The sequence below is a fragment of the Solanum verrucosum genome, unplaced genomic scaffold, assembly GCF_900185275.1.
Source record: "Solanum verrucosum unplaced genomic scaffold, falcon-dt-bn FXZP01000033.1, whole genome shotgun sequence".
Classification (NCBI taxonomy): Eukaryota; Viridiplantae; Streptophyta; class Magnoliopsida; order Solanales; family Solanaceae; genus Solanum; species Solanum verrucosum.
In genome coordinates, this window is record NW_026020752.1 from 1,292,206 (window position 1) to 1,313,370 (window position 21,165).

At 38.6% G+C, this 21,165-nt stretch overlaps 1 pseudogene; it reads right to left on the reverse strand.

Moving 5' to 3' along the window:
• Positions 1–1,612: 1,612 nt before the first annotated feature.
• Positions 1,613–21,165, reverse strand: part of LOC125812754 (uncharacterized) — a 38,673-nt pseudogene continuing 19,120 nt past the window's right edge.

Sequence of the window (21,165 nt, forward strand, 5' to 3'; positions counted from 1 at the left end):
CATGATGTGACTATGTGGATTATGCTATGAATATATATTACTTCTTATGCTTATGTCTTATGTTGACTAACCATTTTGAGATGCTCTTATGATGTTGTTCTAGCTTTTATACTAGATACATCTTCTACTAACACATATTGCCTACATTCTGATGAAATGTAGGGTTGAGGATATTGAGTTGCTTTGAAGGCTAGGTTACCAAGGATCAAGAGGAGTTGAAGAATTGGTGAGTCCTCATAGGTTCGAGGACAAACCCATCATGTTCCTTTATGTCATTTCTTTATGTTTTAGACTTTGTATGGGTTGCGTCCAAAGAATTTTTTTCAAGTATTATGTTAGATTGTTTGAGACACTGGTTTTGTAAAGACTTCCGCTTCTTTTGTTATGAAAATGACTTCCATTGTAAAATTTTTAAATTGCCCCTACTTTTCTAGTATCTTATGTTATGATTATGCTAAGGGCTTTTATGAGACCCCTTCGGGGTCAAGTATGCCACGTTACTTCTAGGGGGTAACCTCGGTTCGTGACATGACCTTTCAACAATACCTCAATTTATACAATAGTCATAGGATCTTCACTTTCTAAGTGAATCATAACTTCATACACAACTTTCATCAATATGTACAAACCCTCATAATTTTACCCCTAAAGTGTCATGAATCATGTCTCACAATAACACCTAGAAATACTACATTAGGCGTGAATAAAACAAGATTCAATAACTATAATACCATAGAAACAATTCATAGTATTCACCTGGCATCAATACACCCATCAAAATTCATGAAATTGGGGTCATGGGAAATCCATGGGTTCATGGGTGATTTTACTATAAAAATCACCATTAAACATCAAATCATTCATAATATAAGACAATTAACCCATAGAAATAATTTTTAGGAAGAACCCATGGCTAGATTGAAAACCCTATTTTTTAAGAATCTACCAATTCCAAATTAAGTGTTGAACGGCTTCGTGGAAGAAAGCTTTCCATGAATCAGGACTCACATACCTTGATTGAAGCTTTCCCACGAATTGGAGTTGAGAAGACGGATTCTTGAGCCCTAGTCTTTAAGTTTTTGTTCTTCTTTAATGGAGGATTTATAGTGAGAGAAATATTATGAGGGAGAGGATTTTGGGAATTATTTGGGTGTTGTGAATTAATGACTAATATTGGGTGAATTTGACTTAAAATCAACTTATATAGTAACCCTAAAAATACCCAAACGACCTCACTTTGATTGGACTTAAAAAGGAAAACACTTAAATTACCATCATTTATAGACCACACCTAGGTGTCACGAGCACCTTAACGAGCCGTGGTGAGGACCACGATCCATGATCCTGCCCGTGAAGGTTGGGACAGTTGCTAGGAACTTAGGGATTTTGGCTCACAAGCCCAAGGCATTACGATGAGGGGCTCCACGAGCCGTGGTCAACACCACAAGCTGTGGTCCCTCTTGTGCTCCTTAAGGCAATGGCCTTGCCACTGCGACCCTTAGATCAATGCCTAAGGCAAAAACACGAGGACTCCCACGAGCCGTGGTGATGGCTGTGGAAGTTGAGGCAGTAGCAAGGATTTTGGGTGGCAGTTTCCATGGGCAAGTAAGCTTTACGAGCCGTGGTGAGGACCACGGTCCGTGGTCCCCCTCGTGAAGGGTGAGGCAGTGTGCATAGGCAAGAGGCAGCCTTGGGCTTTGGCTTGGCCCCTTTTACTTGGCACTTGCCTCTTGGCTTTGACCCTTATAAACCTCATTTCAACCCTAGATGACTTGTTTACATTCGGGGAGTCATTTTATGATCTTTACCCTTACATTTAGGCTGTAGTTTAACCTACCATTTTCCGTAGGGTTACATTATCTCCCCCTTGGGAACATCTGTCCTCGAATGGAGATTTAGACACCTTATGGAATTAAAGACTCAAGACTAACAACCCATCATGCATGCAACATTAAAATAATGAACAATTCATAAGAGGAAACATCAACTACATTCTCAATACATATGCAACGCAACACAAGGAAGTAGGAGCTACATCCACAACCCATTATGCACAAAACTTCATCATTTCATATCATCATAGGAGGAATTACCTTTTCCAACTCAAAGCAACCTCAACACCACAATATGAAGCTAATATGTCATTTCATCAAAAGCATAACTAAGCATGTTCATCATCAACATAACTAAGCATGGTAAACATATAACCTCATGAAGTAAAATATGCAATCATCATACAAAAATGTAAATCAACACGACGAACATATAAATCATGAAAACTCAATTTATTCTAAATATGAATTTTCACAAGAACATGCATATCATAAGGAAATCATAAAGAACACTTATAGCACATATGACTTCCAAAACACCAACTGAAGAAAACTACTTACCTCAAGTTTGGATAGGAGTAGAAGGAAATAGATGGGGATAGAGGGACTTCATATCCGCCTCAGCCTCCCATGTAGCACCCTTAACTAAGTGATTCCTCCATAAAACCTTAACGGAAGCTACTTCTTTGTTTCTCAACCTCTTAACTTGCCGGTCTAGGATCTCTACCAGAATCTCTTCGTAGGAAAGGCTCTCGTCAACTCCCAAACCTTCTAAAGGAATGATAGTTACCGGGTCACCAATGCACTTCTTGAGCATAGAAACATGGGATACCGGGTGAACCAGAGTCAATTCATTTGGCAAATCTAATTCATAGGCAGAATCTCTTCGTAAGAAAGGCTCTCGTCGACTACCAAACACTCTAAAGGAATATAGTTACCGGGTCACCAATGTACTTCTTCAGCATAGAAACATGAGATACCGGGTGAACCAGAGTCAATTCATTTGGCAAATCTAATTCATAGGCAACTTTCCCAATACACTTAAAGATTTGATATGGGCATACATACCATAGACTAAGTTTCCCCTTCTTTCCAAACCTCATCACACCTTTAATACCTGAGATTTTCAAATAGACCCAATCACCAACCTCAAATTCTAGATCCCTTCTTCTATTGTTGGCATAAGACTTTTGCCGACTTTGGGTTGTTCTCAACCTCTCTCTTATGAGTCAAATGTTCTAAATGGCCTCATAAAATAGTTTGGGACCGATTAAAGCAATTTCACCCACTTCAAACCACCCAAACAGAGATCTACACCTCCTACCATATAGTCCTTCCTAGCAAGGACAACATTAAGTCCAACATAATAAGTCATAAAAGACAAGAAATTTGGAAGTTTTCAAAAACATAAAAGAAGCACATACTGGAAGGGACATGAGAAGATCACTCTTGACCTTCTCTAGATTGAAGAGCATAAAACCTATTCATCTTTGGAGTCTCATCATCCCCACCACTAGAGGCAACTTGCTAACCCTCTCTTATAGTAGCCTTTGCCTTTGGCCAATATTTATTTTTGTGGACACTCTCACCACATCCATAACAACCATCTCTACTAGCCAAACACTTACTCTCATGCCTCTTACCAAACCTAGAACAAGTGGGCCATAGGGACTCACTACATTTCCCTTGTGTCCTAGGGGTAGACACCCTCTCATCCTTATACTTAGGAGCATTAGAATACCCTTGTCTGGAAAACATTAGTTGATTCTTAGATCGACTATGTCCATCGGACCTATCATTATCCACCCTAGACCTATTTTTCTCCCTAGACCTCTCCTTCTTGAGTTTTGACTATTCTATCTTTTGGGCAAACACCATAAGACGTGAGATATCCATATCATGAACAAGCATTGTCGTACGACATTCTTTTTCTACCAAATTAGACACCCCCGTCATGAACCTATTTATCAAATCCCTAGGAGTTGCTACCAAATATGGAGCATACTTACACTAAAGAGTGAACTTCAAGGCATACTCATAGACACTCATGCTGCCTTGCTTAAGCTTTATGAACTCTTCCAACTTAGCCTCCCTGAACTCCCAAGGAAAGAACCTATCTTGAAATGCCAACTTAAAAGTTTCCCACTCTGTAGGGGCCACCTCTACCGGCCTAGCATCTTTCCATTGGTCATACCAAATTTGGGAAACATCCTTCAATTCGTAAGCGGTCAGTTCCGCTTTTTCTCTAGAAGTTACCCCCATGATGGCAACTGTCTTATAAACATCATCTATGAACCCCTTTGGATCCTCTTCTACCTTGGAGCCACTAAACTCCGGAGGGTTCATCCTCCAGAAATCCATAATCCTATAAGCAGCCATTCCCCTTTAGAGTTTGCCGGAGCCACACCCTCTCTATTGGCTTGCGCCGTAAAGGTTTCAGCCTACAATTCCATAGAAGCCCTAAACTCTGCTAGAGTGACATTCCCAATAGGAGGGTCATTAGGAACTTGAGAAGGAGTTTGTTGTGGAATTTGGGAAGGAATCTCATGGTCCCCAACGTCTTCCCCTTCTTTCCTATCATTCGCCCTCGTATTAGCTATACCGTGAAAAACAACGGGCACGGATTAGAAAATGGGCCTACTAAAGCCAAATTATATGGCACGACTAAGAGAATGAAGAAGTGAAAATTTTCCTAATCATCCAATAAACTCCTATTCATAAATGTGTCGCGACTCACACCTATGAATAAGACTCTACTTAGATGTGATTTGAAACATCCTATAACTTATCCCAAAACCTTATGCTCTGATACCATGTTTGTCATGACATAGGGGTACCCCAAGACATAACACGACGTACTCGACCCCGAAGGGGTCAAATACAAGCTCGTAGCATCATCAAAACATACGATCATAGAAAAGTAGGGGAAATGTAAAACTTTCTTTAAAACATTCAATCAAAAACATTTCATAAAAGCGTAAGTCTTTACTAAGCCTTTGTCTTAAACCATCTATGAATAACATGAATAAAAGTCTTGGGACGCAGCCCATATAAAGTCTAAAACATAAGAAATGACATAAAAGGAACACAGTGGGTTTGTCCTCGAAGCTATGGGGACTCATCAATTCTTCAAGTCCTCTTGCACCTTTACCACCCTAGACTTCAAGCAAAATCAATCTCCCAACTCCCTACATTTGATTAGAATGTAGGCAATGTACGTTAGTACAAAATGTACCAAGTATGAAATCTAACAAACTAACATAAACAATCCCAAATGATTAGTCAACATAAGACATAACAATAAGAGACAATAAAATATTCGTAACATAAACTCCATCATATACATCATATCATCACAAGTCAACATAAAACATACATAAATTCATACTTCAACCATTAGTCTTTATATTCAAGAGAACTGCTCCACAAGCCACCTCCAAGCATACTTGTGTAAGGCAAGGATAGGATCCCATAATACTATTCAAGATAAGTACCTCTCTTTGGCCATTTTTGGTCATAGTCCACACTCATAGTCAAGACGTAGGTTTTCATATCATAAGAGCACTTATACTTCTATGTAACCTGAAGGCACATTTGTATATGCATGTGGGCCATCCCATAATACCACACACACTAAGCACATCTTGAAGTCACCCTATTCATATTAACCATTTCTATGTGCCACTATAGACCTACTACATCTTGACAAGGAACTATCAGCATAAGTCAATCGTATCATGGAAGGCAACTATAGCAACAATCCAAGCTACTCATACATCACATAAGAGGATAATTCATAAATAGCTTCAAGTCATATTTGTGCAATGTATGAATTGCATCCCATGCTACCACTCACACTACGTACTCATTTAGGCTAACTTACGCAATGCTTACTAAGCATCATTCTAAACTATAAAAGAATAGCATACTACTATGCTAGACCTAGCTACCATGCAAATCACCTTTCTATGCAACCCAAGCTATCCTAGGAAACATAGAAGCATACCAACCTAGCCACCATGAATCAATCAATAGGATGGAAGCTACCCTTAGGGTAGTATGAATCCCTCAACCCTAAGCTATCCTTAGGAGAGTATGGTGTCCCAATCTTAAGTTACCATGTAATGGTCTTGACCTAACAATGTCAAGCTACCAGGAAACCCATTCTAACACTGCTAGTGCAAGCTACCCATAGGAGAGTATAGATCCTCAATCCTAGGCCACCATGCCTATACTAATGCAAGCTACCATGAAAAGCATCCTACCAATGCTAATTCAAGCTAACCTTAGGAGAGCTTAATTACTTAATCCCAAACTACCATGAGATCTACCATCCCAAGCTACCATGAGATCTACCATCCCAAGATACATAAATCAACTATACATGAAGGAATCATAAGTCTAAACTCCAAACCATTCTATTCTTAAAAGCACAATTCATTTTACGTAATTAGCCTTTCTATCTAGAATCATTCTATGTGAGAATATCTTTCACATTCTACATACATGCAAGCTATCTCATCATAGAGTTACTCTTTAAGGCCTTATGATCAACATTATGACTTCAAACCCACATTCAAGCTTTATTCCACAATCATCATACTAGTCTAGATCACAAGAAACATTATCCCTAAGCCTTAGTCATAGGAAATTGTAAGCATAAATCACCATAGAGTCCCAATTTCAATCACTATAATTCATGTTCTATCATACATGCATAATCCTAGTTCAGTTCATGATTTCATATTCCCACTTTTTGACAAGTTGTATACATGATAACAACCCAAGATAATCTAGCAAGAATCATCAATTTCTCATCCAAAAGCATAAACCCACATACTTTGAAATTTACCAAGGAATTCACCTAAATTCTTTATAATATCATGAATCAACAATAAATTAATCGTATATGAGTAGTATCCAACCATTTGGAATCATACCCATCCAAAACACGTACATTGCAAGTAACCCTAGCTTGATTGGGTTTCTTCTTCACAAATTGGGGGAAATTCTAGGGGAATCAATGAGTGAAAGAACTCGTAGATTAAAAGCTAAACATACCTTTAATCGAAGCCCTAAAGCAAGCTCTCAACAATAGACTTTGTTCTTGACCCAAGCCTGAAGCTCTATCTCCTTCTTCAATATAGGTTCTTCGTAGAGAGAAATATTCTATGGAGATGATGAAGATGGGTTTTCTTTTAATTCTAGGTAGAATAACTTAATAAAGGTAAACTTAGGTCTAATAAGTTATTGTAGTTGCTAGGAAAGCAATAGAATAATGTAGTGTCAACTTTGGTAAAGAAGTAATGACGCTAAACGTTTTAACTAAAACAAATTACTAACCCTCTTGTCCTTGCTCGGCCTTTAAACCATCATGGCTCGCCAACTGCACTAGGCGACTTGCGAAATGGACCCTTGGCTCGCCCATTTTTCCATCAAGGTCCATAATGGGGCGGTTTCACTAGGCAATCTAGGGGACTTTTGGGTGATTGGCCAAGTTGGTTGGTAAGCTATCAATTAGTTTGCACTTTGTTCCAAAATCAAGGTCAAAGGGGACAACCCACTAGGCGACCTTAGGTTCCCTTTGGCGCATGGACAAGTACCTTGGGCGATCAAGCTGCCCAATCGCCAACTAGGCACCTAGGAGAACAAGCTCTCTTTCACACTACCTTGATAGCTTAGGCCCTTACAACCCTATACCATTCCATAGATAGTCTTCTAAGCTACGGTGTCTAACACGTATCTTGACGTTCAACTACTAAACCCCTCATTCAAAGTACGAAAAGTATCATCTACGACTCTATTTCACATACATCAAACCTTAGAACCATAGCTCGAGGCACTAATTTGGTCTACTGGTTTCCGAGGTGTTACAATATCTCCACCTTGGGAGCATTCATCCTCGAATGACCTTTGTAAATACTTCCCAAAGGGAACAACTTTAGACTAGTAGCGCAATATGCATGTGCTACATCTAAATGCACGCAACCAAGGAGGAAAACTTCAATCCAAGCTAAGCTTAATCAATGCAACACAAGGGAGTAGGAACTAATCTACCAACCCAACATGCATGAAATTCTTTATCTATTCAATTTCAAGGGGGAACTACCATCTCCTAGCTACAATATGCTCACCACACACTACATGGAGCCTAAAATGCATATTGACTCAAGGATGATACGACATGAGGCAAAACAATGCATGTAAGTCATATCTAACAAGACCTAGGCATTTTCATGAACATGCATATGGGGAAATCATAGCAACGCATAATCACATAGTAGCCTTATTGGGAAGGCACACTATATCCCCCTTGGGAACAAACCAGCACATGATTTTGTAAACATCATTTATAGATAGTACAACATCAAGTCCAAAATAATAAGTCACAAAAGACAAGAAATCTGGAAATTTTCTAAGACATAAAAGAAACACATACCGGAAGGGACATGAGGAGATCACTCTTGATCTTCTCTAGATTGAAGAGCATAAAACCTTTTCATCTTTGGAATCTCATCATCCCCACCACTAGAGTCAACTTGCTATCCCTCTCTTATAGTAGCCTTTGCCTTTGGGCAATCTTTATTTCTGTGGACACTCTCACCACATCCATAACAACCATCTCTACCAGCCAAACATTTATTCTCATGCCTCTTACCTCACCTAGAATAAGTGGGCCATAGAGATTCACTACCTTTCCCTTGTGGCCTAGGGGTAGACACCCTCTCATCTTTATACTTAGGAGCATTAGAATAGTCTTGTTTGGAAAACTTTTGTTGATTCTTAAAACGACTATATCCATCGGACCCATCATTATCCACCCTAGACCTATTTTTTTTCATAGCCCTCTTCTTCTTGAATTTTGACTTTTCTATCTTTTGGGCAAACACCATTAGATGTGAGATATCCATATCATCAACAAGCATTGCCGTACGACATTCTTCTTCTACCAAAATGGACTCCCCCATCATGAACCTATTCATCAAATCCCTATGACTTGCTACCAAAGATGGAGCATACTTAAACAAAAGAGTGAACTCCAAGGCATACTCATTGACATTCATGTTGTGTTGCTTAAGCTTTATAAACTCTTCCAACTTAGCCCCCCTGAACTCCTGAGGAAAGAACCTAACTTGAAATGTCAACTTAAAAGTTTCCCACTATGTAGAGCCCACCTCTACCGGCTTAGCATCTTTCCATTGCTCATACCAAATTTGGGAAACATCCTTCAATTGGTAAGCAGTCAGTGCCAGTTTTTCTCTAGAAGTTACCCCTATGATGGAAACTATCTTATAAACCTCATATGTGAACCCATTTGGATCCTCTTCCACCTTGGAGCCACTAAACTCCAGAGGGTTCAACCTCAACAACTCCATAATCCTATAAGCACCCATTCCACCAATAGAGTTTGCTGGAGCCACTCCCTCTCTATTGACTTGCGTTGTCAAGGCTTGAGCCTACAATTGCATAGAAGCCCTAAACTCTGCTAGAGTGACATTCGAAATAGGAGGGTCATTAGGAACTTGAGGAGGAGCTTGTTGTGGAATTTGGGGAGGAATCTCCTGGTCCCCAATGTCTTTCCCTTCTTTTCTAGCATTCACCCTCGTATTAGCCATACCCCGAAAAACAATGGGCACAGATTAGTAAAGGGGCCAACTAAAGCCAAACTATATGGTACGACTAAAATAATGAAGAAGTGAGACTTTTTCTAAGCTTCCAAAAGACTCATAATCTTAAATGTATCGCAACTCACACCCATTAATAAGACTCTACTTTGACGTGGTTTGAAAAATCCTAAAACTTATCCAAAAACCTTATGCTCTGATACGAAGTTTGTCACGACCCACGGTACCCCCTAGATATAACACGACGTACTCGACCCCGAAGGGGTCTAATTCAAGCCCGTAGCGTCATCATAACATACGATCATAGAAAAGTAGGGGAAATTTGAAACTTTCTTTAAAACATTCAATCGAAAACATTTCATAAAAGCGGAAGTCTTTACTAAGCCTTTGTCTCAAACCATCTATGAATAACATGAATAAAAGTCTTGGGACGCAGCCCATATAAAGTCTAAAACATAAGAAATGACATAAAACGAACATAGTGGGTTTGTCCTCGAAGCTATGAGGACTCACCAATTATTCAAGTCTTCTTGCACCTTACGAACCTAGCCTTCAATCATCTCAATCACCCAACACCCTACATTTGATTAAAATGTAGGCAATATTCGTTAGTACAAAATGTAACAAGTATGAAAGCTAACATACCAACATAAAACATCCCAAATGATTAATCAACATAAGACATAAGCATAAGAGACAATAAAATATTTGTAACATAAACTCCAACATATACATCATATCATCACAAGTCAACATAAGACATACATAAATTTATATTTCAACCATTAGTCTTTTATATTCAATAGAACTACTCCACAAGCCACCTCCAAGCATACATGTGCAGGGGAAAGATAGGATCCCATAATACTATCCAAGCTAAGTACCTCTCTTTGGTCATTCTTGGTCATAGTCCACCCTCATAGTCAAGACGTAGGTTTTCATATCATAAGAGCACTTATACCTCTATGTAACCTCAAGGCACACTTGTGGAATGCATGTGGGCCATCTTATAATACCACACACACTAAGCGTATCTTGAAGTCACCCTATTCATATTAACCATTTCAAGGTGCCACTATAGACCTTCTTTGTATTGACAAGGAACTATCACCATAAGTCAATCGTATCACGGAAGGCAACTATAGCAACAATCCAAGCTAGTCATACATCACATAAGAGGCCAATTCATAAGTAGCTTCAAGTCATATTTGTGCATTGTATGAATTGCATCCCATGCTACCACTCATACTAAGTACTCCTTTAGGATAACTTACTCAATGCATACTAATCATCATTCTAAACTATCAAAGAATCACATACTACTATGCTAGACCTAGCTACCATGGAAAACACCATACTATGCAACCCAAGCTATCCTAGGAAGGATACAGGTATACAAACCTAGCCACCATGCATCAATCAATAGGATGCAAGCTACCCTTAGGGGAGTATGAATCCCTCAACCCTAAGCTATCCTTAGGAGAGTATGGTGTATCAATCCTAAGTTATCATGTAATGGTCTTGGCCTAACAATGTCAAGATACAAGGAAATGCATTCTAACAATGTTAGTGCAAGCTACCCTTAGGAGAGTATAGATCCTCAATCCTAGGCCACCATGCCTATACTAATGCAAGCTACCATGAAAAGCATTCTACCAATGCTAATTCAAGCTAACCTTAGGAGAGCTTAATTCCTCAATCCCAAGCTACCATGAGATCTACCATCCAAAGCTATCAAGAGATCTACCATCCCAAGATACATAAATCATCTATACATGAAGGAATCATAAGTCTCAACTTCAAGCCATTCTATTCTAACAAGCATGACTCATTTTAGATATTTAGCCTTTCTATCTTGAATTATTCTTTGTGAGAGTACCTTTCACATTCTACATACATGCAAGTTATCTCATCATATTAGACTTACTCTTTAACCCTAGTTATTAAGATTATGACTTCAATCCCACATTCAAACTTTATTCCACAATCATCATACTAGTTAGATTACAAGAAACATTAGCCCTAAGCCTTAGTCATAGGAAATTGTAAGCATAAATCACCATGGAGTCCCAATTTCAATCACTATAATTCATGTTCTATCATACATGCATAATCCTAGTTCAATTCATTATTTCATATTCCCATTCTTGGACAAGTTGTATACATGATAACAACCCAAGATAATCTAGCAAGAATCATCAATTTTTCATCCAAAAGCATAAACCCACATACTTTGAAATTTATGGTTAACCAAGGAATTCACCTAAATTCTTTATAATATCATGAATCAACACTAAATTAATCATATATGAGTAGTATCCAATCATTTGGAATCATACCCACCTAAAACCCGTACATTGCAAGTAGTCCTAGCTTCATTGGGTTTCTTCTTCACATATTAGGGGAAATTCTAGGGGAATCTATGGGTGGAAGAACCTGTAGATGATAATCTAAACATACCTTTAATGAAATCCGTAAAGCAAGCTCTCAACAATGGAGTTTGTTCTTGACCCAAGCCTCAATCTCTATCTCCGTCTTTAATGGAGGTTTTTCTTAGAGAGAGAACTATTCTATGGAGAGGATGCAGACGGGTTTTCTTTTAATTCTAGGGAAAATTACTTAATAGAGGTAAACTTAGGTCTAATATGTTTATATAGTTGCTAGGAAAGTAACAGAATAATGTAAGGTCAACTTTGGTAAAGAACTAAGGACCCTAAAGATTTTAACTAAAAAAATTACTAACTTTCCCGTCCTTGCTCGCACTTTGCACCATCATAGCTCGCCAAGTGGACCCTTGGTTCGCCATTTTTCCAGCAAGGTCCATAATGGTGCAGTTTCACTAGGCGATCTAGGGGTCTTTTGGGCGATTCGCCAAGTAGGCTGGGAACTATGACTTAGCTCGCCCTTTCTTCCAGAATCAAGGACAAAGGGTACAGCCCACTAGGAGACCTTAGGTGCCCTTTAGCGCATCGCGAAGTACCTTGGGCGATCAAGCTGCCCAATCTCCAACTATTCACCTATGAGAACAAGGTCTCTTTCACACTACCTTGATAGCTTAGGCCCTTGCGACCCTATACAATACATAAATAGTCTTCTAAGTTATAGGGTCTAACATGTGTCTTGACGTTCAACTACTAAGCCCCTCATTCAAAGTACGGAAAGTCTCATATACTACTCTAGTTCACATACATCAAACCTTAGAACCCTAGCTTGAGGGTCAAGTTTTGTCTACTAGTTTCTGAGGTGTTACATAAATTGGCACTCAAGGATCTCTACCGAAACCTCTTCATAGGAAAGGCTTCATTAACTCCCAACCCTTCTAAGGGAATAATAGATGTCGGATCTCCAATGCGCCTTTTAAGCATAGAAACATGGAATACAGGATGAACCGGGGCCAAATCATTTGACAAATCCAACTCATAGGAAACTTTCCCAATACGTTGAAAAAATTGATATGGGCCTACATATCGAGGACTAAGTTTCGCTTTATTGCCAAATATCATCACACCCTTCATGGGTGTGATTTTCAAATTGACCCAATCATTCACTTCAAATTTTATATTCCTTTTTTCTGACTTTTGCATAAGATTTTTGTCTAGTTTGAGCTATTCTTAACCTCTCTCTAATGAGACAAAGTTTCTCAATAGCCTCAAAAACCGATTCGGGACCAATAAGATAAATTTAACCTACCTCAAACCAACCAACTGGAGTCCTACATCTCCTACCATACAAGGCTTCAAAAGGAGCCATATCAATACTGGAGTGATAACTATTATTGTAAGCTAGCTCTATTAATGGAAGGTGGTCATCCCAATTACCTTTGAAATCTATAACACATTCCCTCAACATATCTTCTAATGTTTGGATGGTACACTCTGCTTGCCTATCGGTTTGGGGATGAAAAGTCATGTTAAGCTTAACCTTAGTACCAAGCCCTTTTTGGAATGACTTCCAAAAGTTTGAAGTAAATTGAGTACCCCGATCCGAAATTATATATAAAGGGACCCCATGCAACTTCACTATCTCATTTACATATATTATTTTGCATAGTCTTCCGCCGAAAGAGAAACCATGATGGGAATGAAGTGGGCTGATTTTGTTATCCGATCTATAATGACCCAAATAGAATCATGTTGCCTTCGGGTACGAGGCCAACCCACAATAAAATCAATATTCACCTCTTCCCACTTCCAAGTGGGAATTTGTATATTTTGTAATAAGCCTCCCGGTCTTTGATGCTCGACCTTAACTTGTTGACAGTTCGAAACATTGGCCACAAATCCCGCAATATCCTTTTTCATTTCTTTCCACCAATAGACTTCTCGTAGATCAGGGTACATCTTGGTGGCTCCCGGATGAATAGAATATCGAGAACTATGAAGCCTTCTCTAAAATTTTCTCCCTCAAACTGTCAACATCAGGAACACATAATAGACCTTGGTACCTAAGTACCCCATATCCCCCTTGGGAGAAAGCCTCTATGGACTTTTTGAAGACCGATTCTTTCAACTCCACTAATAAAGGATCAAGACCTTGCTGAGACTTCACATCCATCACAAAGGATGACTTGGAATCACTATGGCCATGACACCACCCTTGGTAGAATCCACTAGTTAGACACCTTGTCGGGCCAATGCACCTCACGAACCAATTCTTTCTTTGCAACCTCGACATGAGCCACGTTACCCATGGATAATCTACTAAGTGCATCCACTACAACATTAGCCCTGTCGGGTTGTAAAGGACACTCATATCATAGTCCTTCAAGAGTTCTAACCACCTTCTTTGTCGAAGATTCAAGTCCTTTTGACTAAACACATATTGAAGATTCTTGTGATCGATTAAAACATCCACATGAACTGCATACAAACAATGCCTTCATGTTTCAAGGTAAATATAACCGCCTCTAATTCAAGATCATGTGTCGGATAATTCTTCTCACAAAATTTAAGTTTCCTTGAAGCATAGGCAATTACCTTACATTTTGCATGAGCACACATCCCAACCCCACTATAGAGGCATCACGATATAGTACTAAATCACATGTACTCTCCGGTAAGGTTAACACCATAGCAGGAGTAAGTCTATCCTTGAACTCTTGGAAGCTTTTCTCACAAGCCTCCGACCACTCAAAATTAGCTTTGGTTTTAGTCAAAGCCGTCAACGGAGAAGCAATGGAGGATAACCCCTCAACAAGCCTCATTTAGTAACCGATCAACCCCAATAAGCTTCTAATGTCGAAAGGAATAAGAGGTCTAGTCCAACTCTTGACCGCATCCGTCTTCTTAGGATCTACCTCAATACCCTTTTTTGACACAATGTGACCAAGTGAAGTTACAGACCTCGACAAAAATTCACACTTTTTAAACGTTGCAAAAAGTTGTTGGTCCTTAACAACATTTAACTTAATTCTCAAATGGTTCATATGTTCCTTCTCACTCCTTGAATAGATCAAAAAATCATCAATAAACACAATCACAAATATATCAAGGTAATGTCTAAGCACTCTATTCATCAAATCCATAAATGTCGTCGGGGCATTTTTCAACCCAAATGACATAACCACAAATTCATAGTGACCATACCAGAGCCTAAAGGCCGTCTTGGGAATATCAACCCCTCTCACCCTTAATTGGTGATAACCCGAACGAAGATCAATCTTAGAGAAATAGCTAGCCCCTTGATGTTGGTCAAACAAATCATCAATTCTTTGAAGGGAATATTTATTCTTGATGATAACTTTATTCATTTGATGCTAATCGATGCACATTCTAAGAGACCCGTCGTTCTTTCTAACAAACAATACCGGAGCACCCCATGGATTTGTACTCGGTCAAATAAAGCCCCTTATCTAACAAATTTGTTAGTTGATCTTTCAACTCTATCAACTCGGCCGGAGCCATTCTATAAGACGGAATGGAGATAGGTGGCGTATCTGGTAAAAGGTCAATACCAAAATCTATTTCCCTCTCTGGAGAAACACCGGGTAAATCATCGCGAAAGACTTCCAGAAACTCATTCACTATCGAAATCAAATCTAGAGAAGGGGTTTCAGACTCAACATCTATCACCCCAACAAGATGGTAAATACACCCTTTGGAGATCATCTTCCTAGCTTTAAGGCAAGAGACAAATTGACCTCTAGGCATAGAATTTCCCCCCTTCAACTCTAAGATAGGCTCATTCAGAAATTAGAATATTCTAACCACCCGAGTCCTACAATTGATAAAGGCATAACATGCATGCAACCAAACCATACCCTAAATCACATCAAATTATACACTTCCAACTCTATAAAATCCACCAAAGTAAATTTATGGGATCATGAAATGGGAAAACTTCTACAAATTATTTTAGGAACCTCCGAGTCACTAATCGGGGTAGAAACCTAAAAAGGCTCTACTAACACTTTGGGGAGTATTTCAAACTTCATGGCTACAAAAGGTGTCACAAAGGAAAAAGTATCACCGGGATCTAACAAGGCATATACATCAATAGAAAAGACTTTTAACATACCGGTCACAACATCTAAGGAGATCTCTTGGTTACCTCGGGATTGAAGAGCATAAAAGCGGTTTTTCTTTAGAGCATTGTAATATGAACCATTTGTAGGAACTTGCTTGCCTTCTATCCCCTTGGCCATGAGTACTAGGCAATCTCTCATCTTTTGGCCACCCTTTCCACAACCATAGCACCCATTCGACTCAACTAGGCACTTGCCATCATATTTTCTACCACACATTGCACAATTAGGCCTAGCAACTTAAGAACCACCAGTATTGGCTCCTTGAGGATTAGGATTAGACACCCTATCCTTGTTGACCCTTGTAGAACTAAAGGAGCCTTAGAGGGAGAACCTTTTTATGAACCTTGGTCGACCTTGTCCATCAGACTTAGCATTGGAATAATTCCCATAACCGATTCTAGCTCTTCTTACCCCCCTATTCTTGTCTTGGAGATATCCATATTATTAGGAAGCATTGCCGAATTAAATTATTTTCTCTACAATCAAGACACACCCGTCAAATACCTACTCATCATATCTCTTGAATCCGCCACTAAAGTCGGAGCATACTTGGTCAATTGAGTAGACTTTAGAAAATATTCTTGAACACTCATACCTCCTTGATGAAGGTTAATGAACTCTTTCACCTTATCTTCCCTCAACTCTCAGGGAAAGAATCTATCAAGGAAAGCCTATTTGAACACTTCCCACTCTATTGGACGCGCTCTTACCGGCCTATTATTCTTCCATTGAGTATACCATACTTGATCCACACTCTTCAATTGGTAAGCGGCTAACTACTCTTTCTCTACTGAAGTCAACCCATGCAATTAATTATTTTGTTAACCTCTTTCACAAATTCTTGAGGATCCACTCCAACTTTTGAACCATGAAACTCGGGAGGGTTCATTCTTGAAAAATCCCTCAATCTAGAAGCGGCAGAATTCATATTAAGATTGACCGGAGCTACAAATTCTCTATTGGATTAAGTCAGCACGACTTGAGCCAACATTTGGACAGTAGACCTAAACTCTACATGCGTCACATTCTCAACTACGGGATCAATTGGAGCTTGGTTAACTTGAGGATCTTGATTACCTTGAGGAGCTTTCTCATTCACATTACCACCATCTATTCTTATAGCATGTAATGACCCTTAAAATGAATAAGTTAAACTAGAGCCTAACGTGTGTGTGTTAGAGTTTAGTTTGAGGTTTGATGGTTATTTGTGTTGTCCTGAGCCATGGTTGAGGTGTTTATGGGTTAAACGTCAAGGTATGACTCCCCAAGGACCACCCTAAAGGCCCTTGAGGAGGACCCATAATTCTAAACCCCAAGACCCTAAGGAAACCATGAGGATTCCCAAAATGGGGTGACCTACAAAAGTTGTACATGCCCCGTAGGTCCATCCACGCCCCATGGATGGCCTCCGTAGGTCATGGCCCATAAATGCACCTCTCTGACCCTAACCACAGACCAACAGAACAGTCCGTGAATGGACTCACGGTCCGTGAGTCTAGGTCTCGTGAATGGCACCTATGTGCTATCAAAGACATGTCCACGCGAAGGGTGGTTTGGTAAATTCCTCCCTTGGCTAGTTAAGTGTTTGGACGGTTATTTTGGGTTTATTTGCATATTTTAAGAGTATTAAAAGTGTTTAACTCTATTTTACATTCTATTATTTCAAAACCCCAAATGAAAATCCTTCCCTCTCAAAAAGTCCTCTCTAGAAACTCCAATGGAGATCAAGATAGGGTTGGGGATTTCAAGGTGTTTCTTCTTCAATTTTTGTGGGGAATCAATAGCAAGGTATGGTAGTCTTTATCCTTGTCTAATTTTCTATTCAAGGAGCCAATTCAAAGGTGATTTCAAAGTATGAAAATCTAGGTTTTTACTCAATCTCATGGGTTCTTTCATCAAACATTTTCAAATGGTATCTAATGTTAAATTATTATTGTATTGGCGTTTAATTAATGATTTATGATGGAATTACTCAATGAACCGATGAATTCTCTCAATTCCTAACTTGTACCTTATGAAGTGGGTTGTTGATCATGAATGGATGTTTATGGATTATGTCTAGATTGATTTATATTGTTGAATTGTATCACTATACATGCCTTAATTTGAATAAAGTGTGGGTGTGTTGGTGACTCTTGATCATGGCCTTGGAAGGTCATGTTGTTGTCTAATTACATGTTGGATTAGAATTGTGCAAGAGATGATTGATCCACTTGAAAGGTGGAGGTGTTTGCTTACTATATATATTGTGGTATTGAATTGATGGATACATATTCCTTGTACCCTACATGTGGAGGTTAATGTATAATTATAATGTGGAGCATGTGTGTGATCTAAATGAATGAATTATGATCATGTTTAGAAGCTAATTATGTTAGGATTGAATGTTATCTCTCTATTAAAACTTGTGAATGCTGGTAATTATGTGAAAGGATATTCTCACATACACACACACTTGAATGAAGAATGAATGAAGTTCAATGATAATGTTAATGATGATGGGTTAATTGAAAGGTTATTCTCAATTGTACTATAATGAATGTTAATGAGTTATTGTGAAAGGACTTTCTCACAATAAGGGGGTTCTTAGGTTAAAAGCTATTCTCAACTTTGAATCTATGAGATTTTCAATGAATGAATGAATGTTGGGTGGGGATGGATACTCATCCGTGAGTTGAGGCGGGGTATCTAGTAGCAATCTCTTGAGATGGGTGCTCATTCGTGATTTGAGGTGGGGTATCTAGTAGCAATCTCCATATCTCATAAACTATGTGCCCACATAGGTCTAGCTAGTGGATCCACCTAAGCTAAAAGTAATGGTCCTACCTTAGGCCAGTAAGAATCCCTTATCCAGTGAGGGTGACACCGGGATTCCATGAATTGTTCACATGGTCTATGTCGGTTAAGGCTTACCCCCACAAATAATATTAATGAACTATGGATTCTCAAGAATTCACTACTTAGTGTGGCTGGTAGTACGGGATGCCATACATGCATTGCACAAGTACGCTTTGAGGATCGTTATTGTGTGTTCCTTTATGATGTAATGTTAAATGAAATGAATGTGCTCTTATGATGATGCTAATGATAAGGTTGAGTTAATGTATAATTAGTGAAGGTGCTCGTAATGAAGCTAATGAAGAATGTTGACTTATGTGCTTAATAAGATGATGTATGCTTCACTTGGATTGTATTGTATCATAAGTTACTTCCTTGTCATGACTTATTGAATATCAATGTGCCTTGTCTACGGTGGCTCCAAAGGAGTACTTAATGTGAGTAGTAGTATGGGATGTTACTCATACATTACACAAGTATGACTTAGGGTTGCCCTAGATGATGGTCCTAATGTGTTGATATGATTTATGAAATGTTTATGTCTCTTATGCATGAGTATTGTGTAAAGATGGAAAGGATGAATGGCATGTTCACTTTTGGTGACCTTGATGTGGTACCTATTGTGGATGGTGGTATGGGACGTTGTTCATACATTGCACAAAGTATAGCCTGAGTGTTACTTGAGGTGAAAGCTTAATGTTATGAAATAGGTTATATGTTGATTATGTTCTAATATGATGAAATGACTTTTATGTTGGTTATGTTTGTATATTATACCTCTTATATTTATGTTCATAAAGGTTTTCTCAAATTGGCATGAAAGCATGATTTCAAATAAAATGTCCTTTATAAGCATGGTTTTTGCTTGGCTATCTTACTTAGTACATCTAATGTGCTAACCCATATTTCTCCATTTTACTAATGTGTAGTGTTTGGAGATTTGGTGTTCTATACTTGAAGGATAGGTTTCTAAGGAGCAAAGAGATGAAAAATTGGTAAGTCCTCATAGTTTCGAGGACGAACTCATTATTTCCCTTTATGTCTTTTACTTTTTGTTTAGAGCTTTTGTACGGGCTTAGTCCCAAAGTTTATTCAAAGTATTGTAGATGGTTTGAGACAAAGTGTAGAAAGACTTTTGCTTGCTTTTTATGAAAAATGACTTTGATTGTTAAAGAAAAGTTTTAATTCCGCATTTTTTTCCTATGATCTTATGTTCAAGAATGCTATGAGGCTTGTATGGGACTTTGTAGAGTCTTGTACGTCGTGTTGCATCTAGGGGGTACCCTGGGTCGTGACAAACATGGTATCAGAGCACAATATTTTTGGATGGTTTTAGGATGTCTTAAACCACATCTAGTAGAGTTTTTTTCATAGTGTGCAGTGTGCCACATTTATGAATAGGAGGCTATTGGATGTTAGGAAAGTCTCACTTCTTCATTCTTCAAGTCGTACCATAGAGTTTAACTATATAAGTTCTCTCTCTTATTCCTTATACGATGGTCTTTAGGGTATGACCACTTGAAGGGCTTATGTTACAAGGATCGAGGGAGAAAAAAGTTGGTTGTAATGTCAATTCTGGCTATGTGACTTGTTAGATTTGAGGTGATAGATTGTGATGTTGTCTTTAGTATGAATGGGTTGCTTTATGATTATGTTTAGTTGATGGTAGAACCCGACTTAGTCATGATGAGTTGTGAGGTATGTTGATAGATTTAATGAAAAGAGTGTTATAGTAATGCCTAGATGTGTGGAGTGAGTAGACTACTCTAAGAAGAGTAGATATGTATTTATCATTGTTTAGAATCATCTTGTGTGATGAGTGTGAAAGTTTAGTGATGACTTGCTCCAACCTTAGAATTTAAAGAAGTGATGCTTAAAGGAGTTTGTATAGGCTTACTCCCAAGAGGGAGATAATGTGCTTAGATAGCAAGGTCATTGGGTATCCTTGATGTTGATGATTTAGGTTGACTAGAATTATCACCTTGAGTGGTATTGGTAAGGTAGTTTGTGAATAAGAGTTGCTTAATGAGGACCTACCTAGTTTACAAGTATCGGTTGGGATCTGAAACCGGCAAGTTAAGAAATGGAAGAGTAACGAAGTGGTTTCCATGAAAATGTTCAGGAAATGGTGTGATGAATAGTAAGGGTGTTGAGAGTTTCGATATCCTTATCTCTTTCCTTCTATTCCTATTCAAGCTTGAGACCAAGAGTTCCTTGTAACTTGTTTCATCTTTTGGAGTCATGTGTGATTATGTGTTTCCGTGATCTCCTTAGGTTATGCATGTTCTTGATGAATTTATGTTTAAATGAGAAAATTAGTTTCTATGAATTATGTTCCTCATGT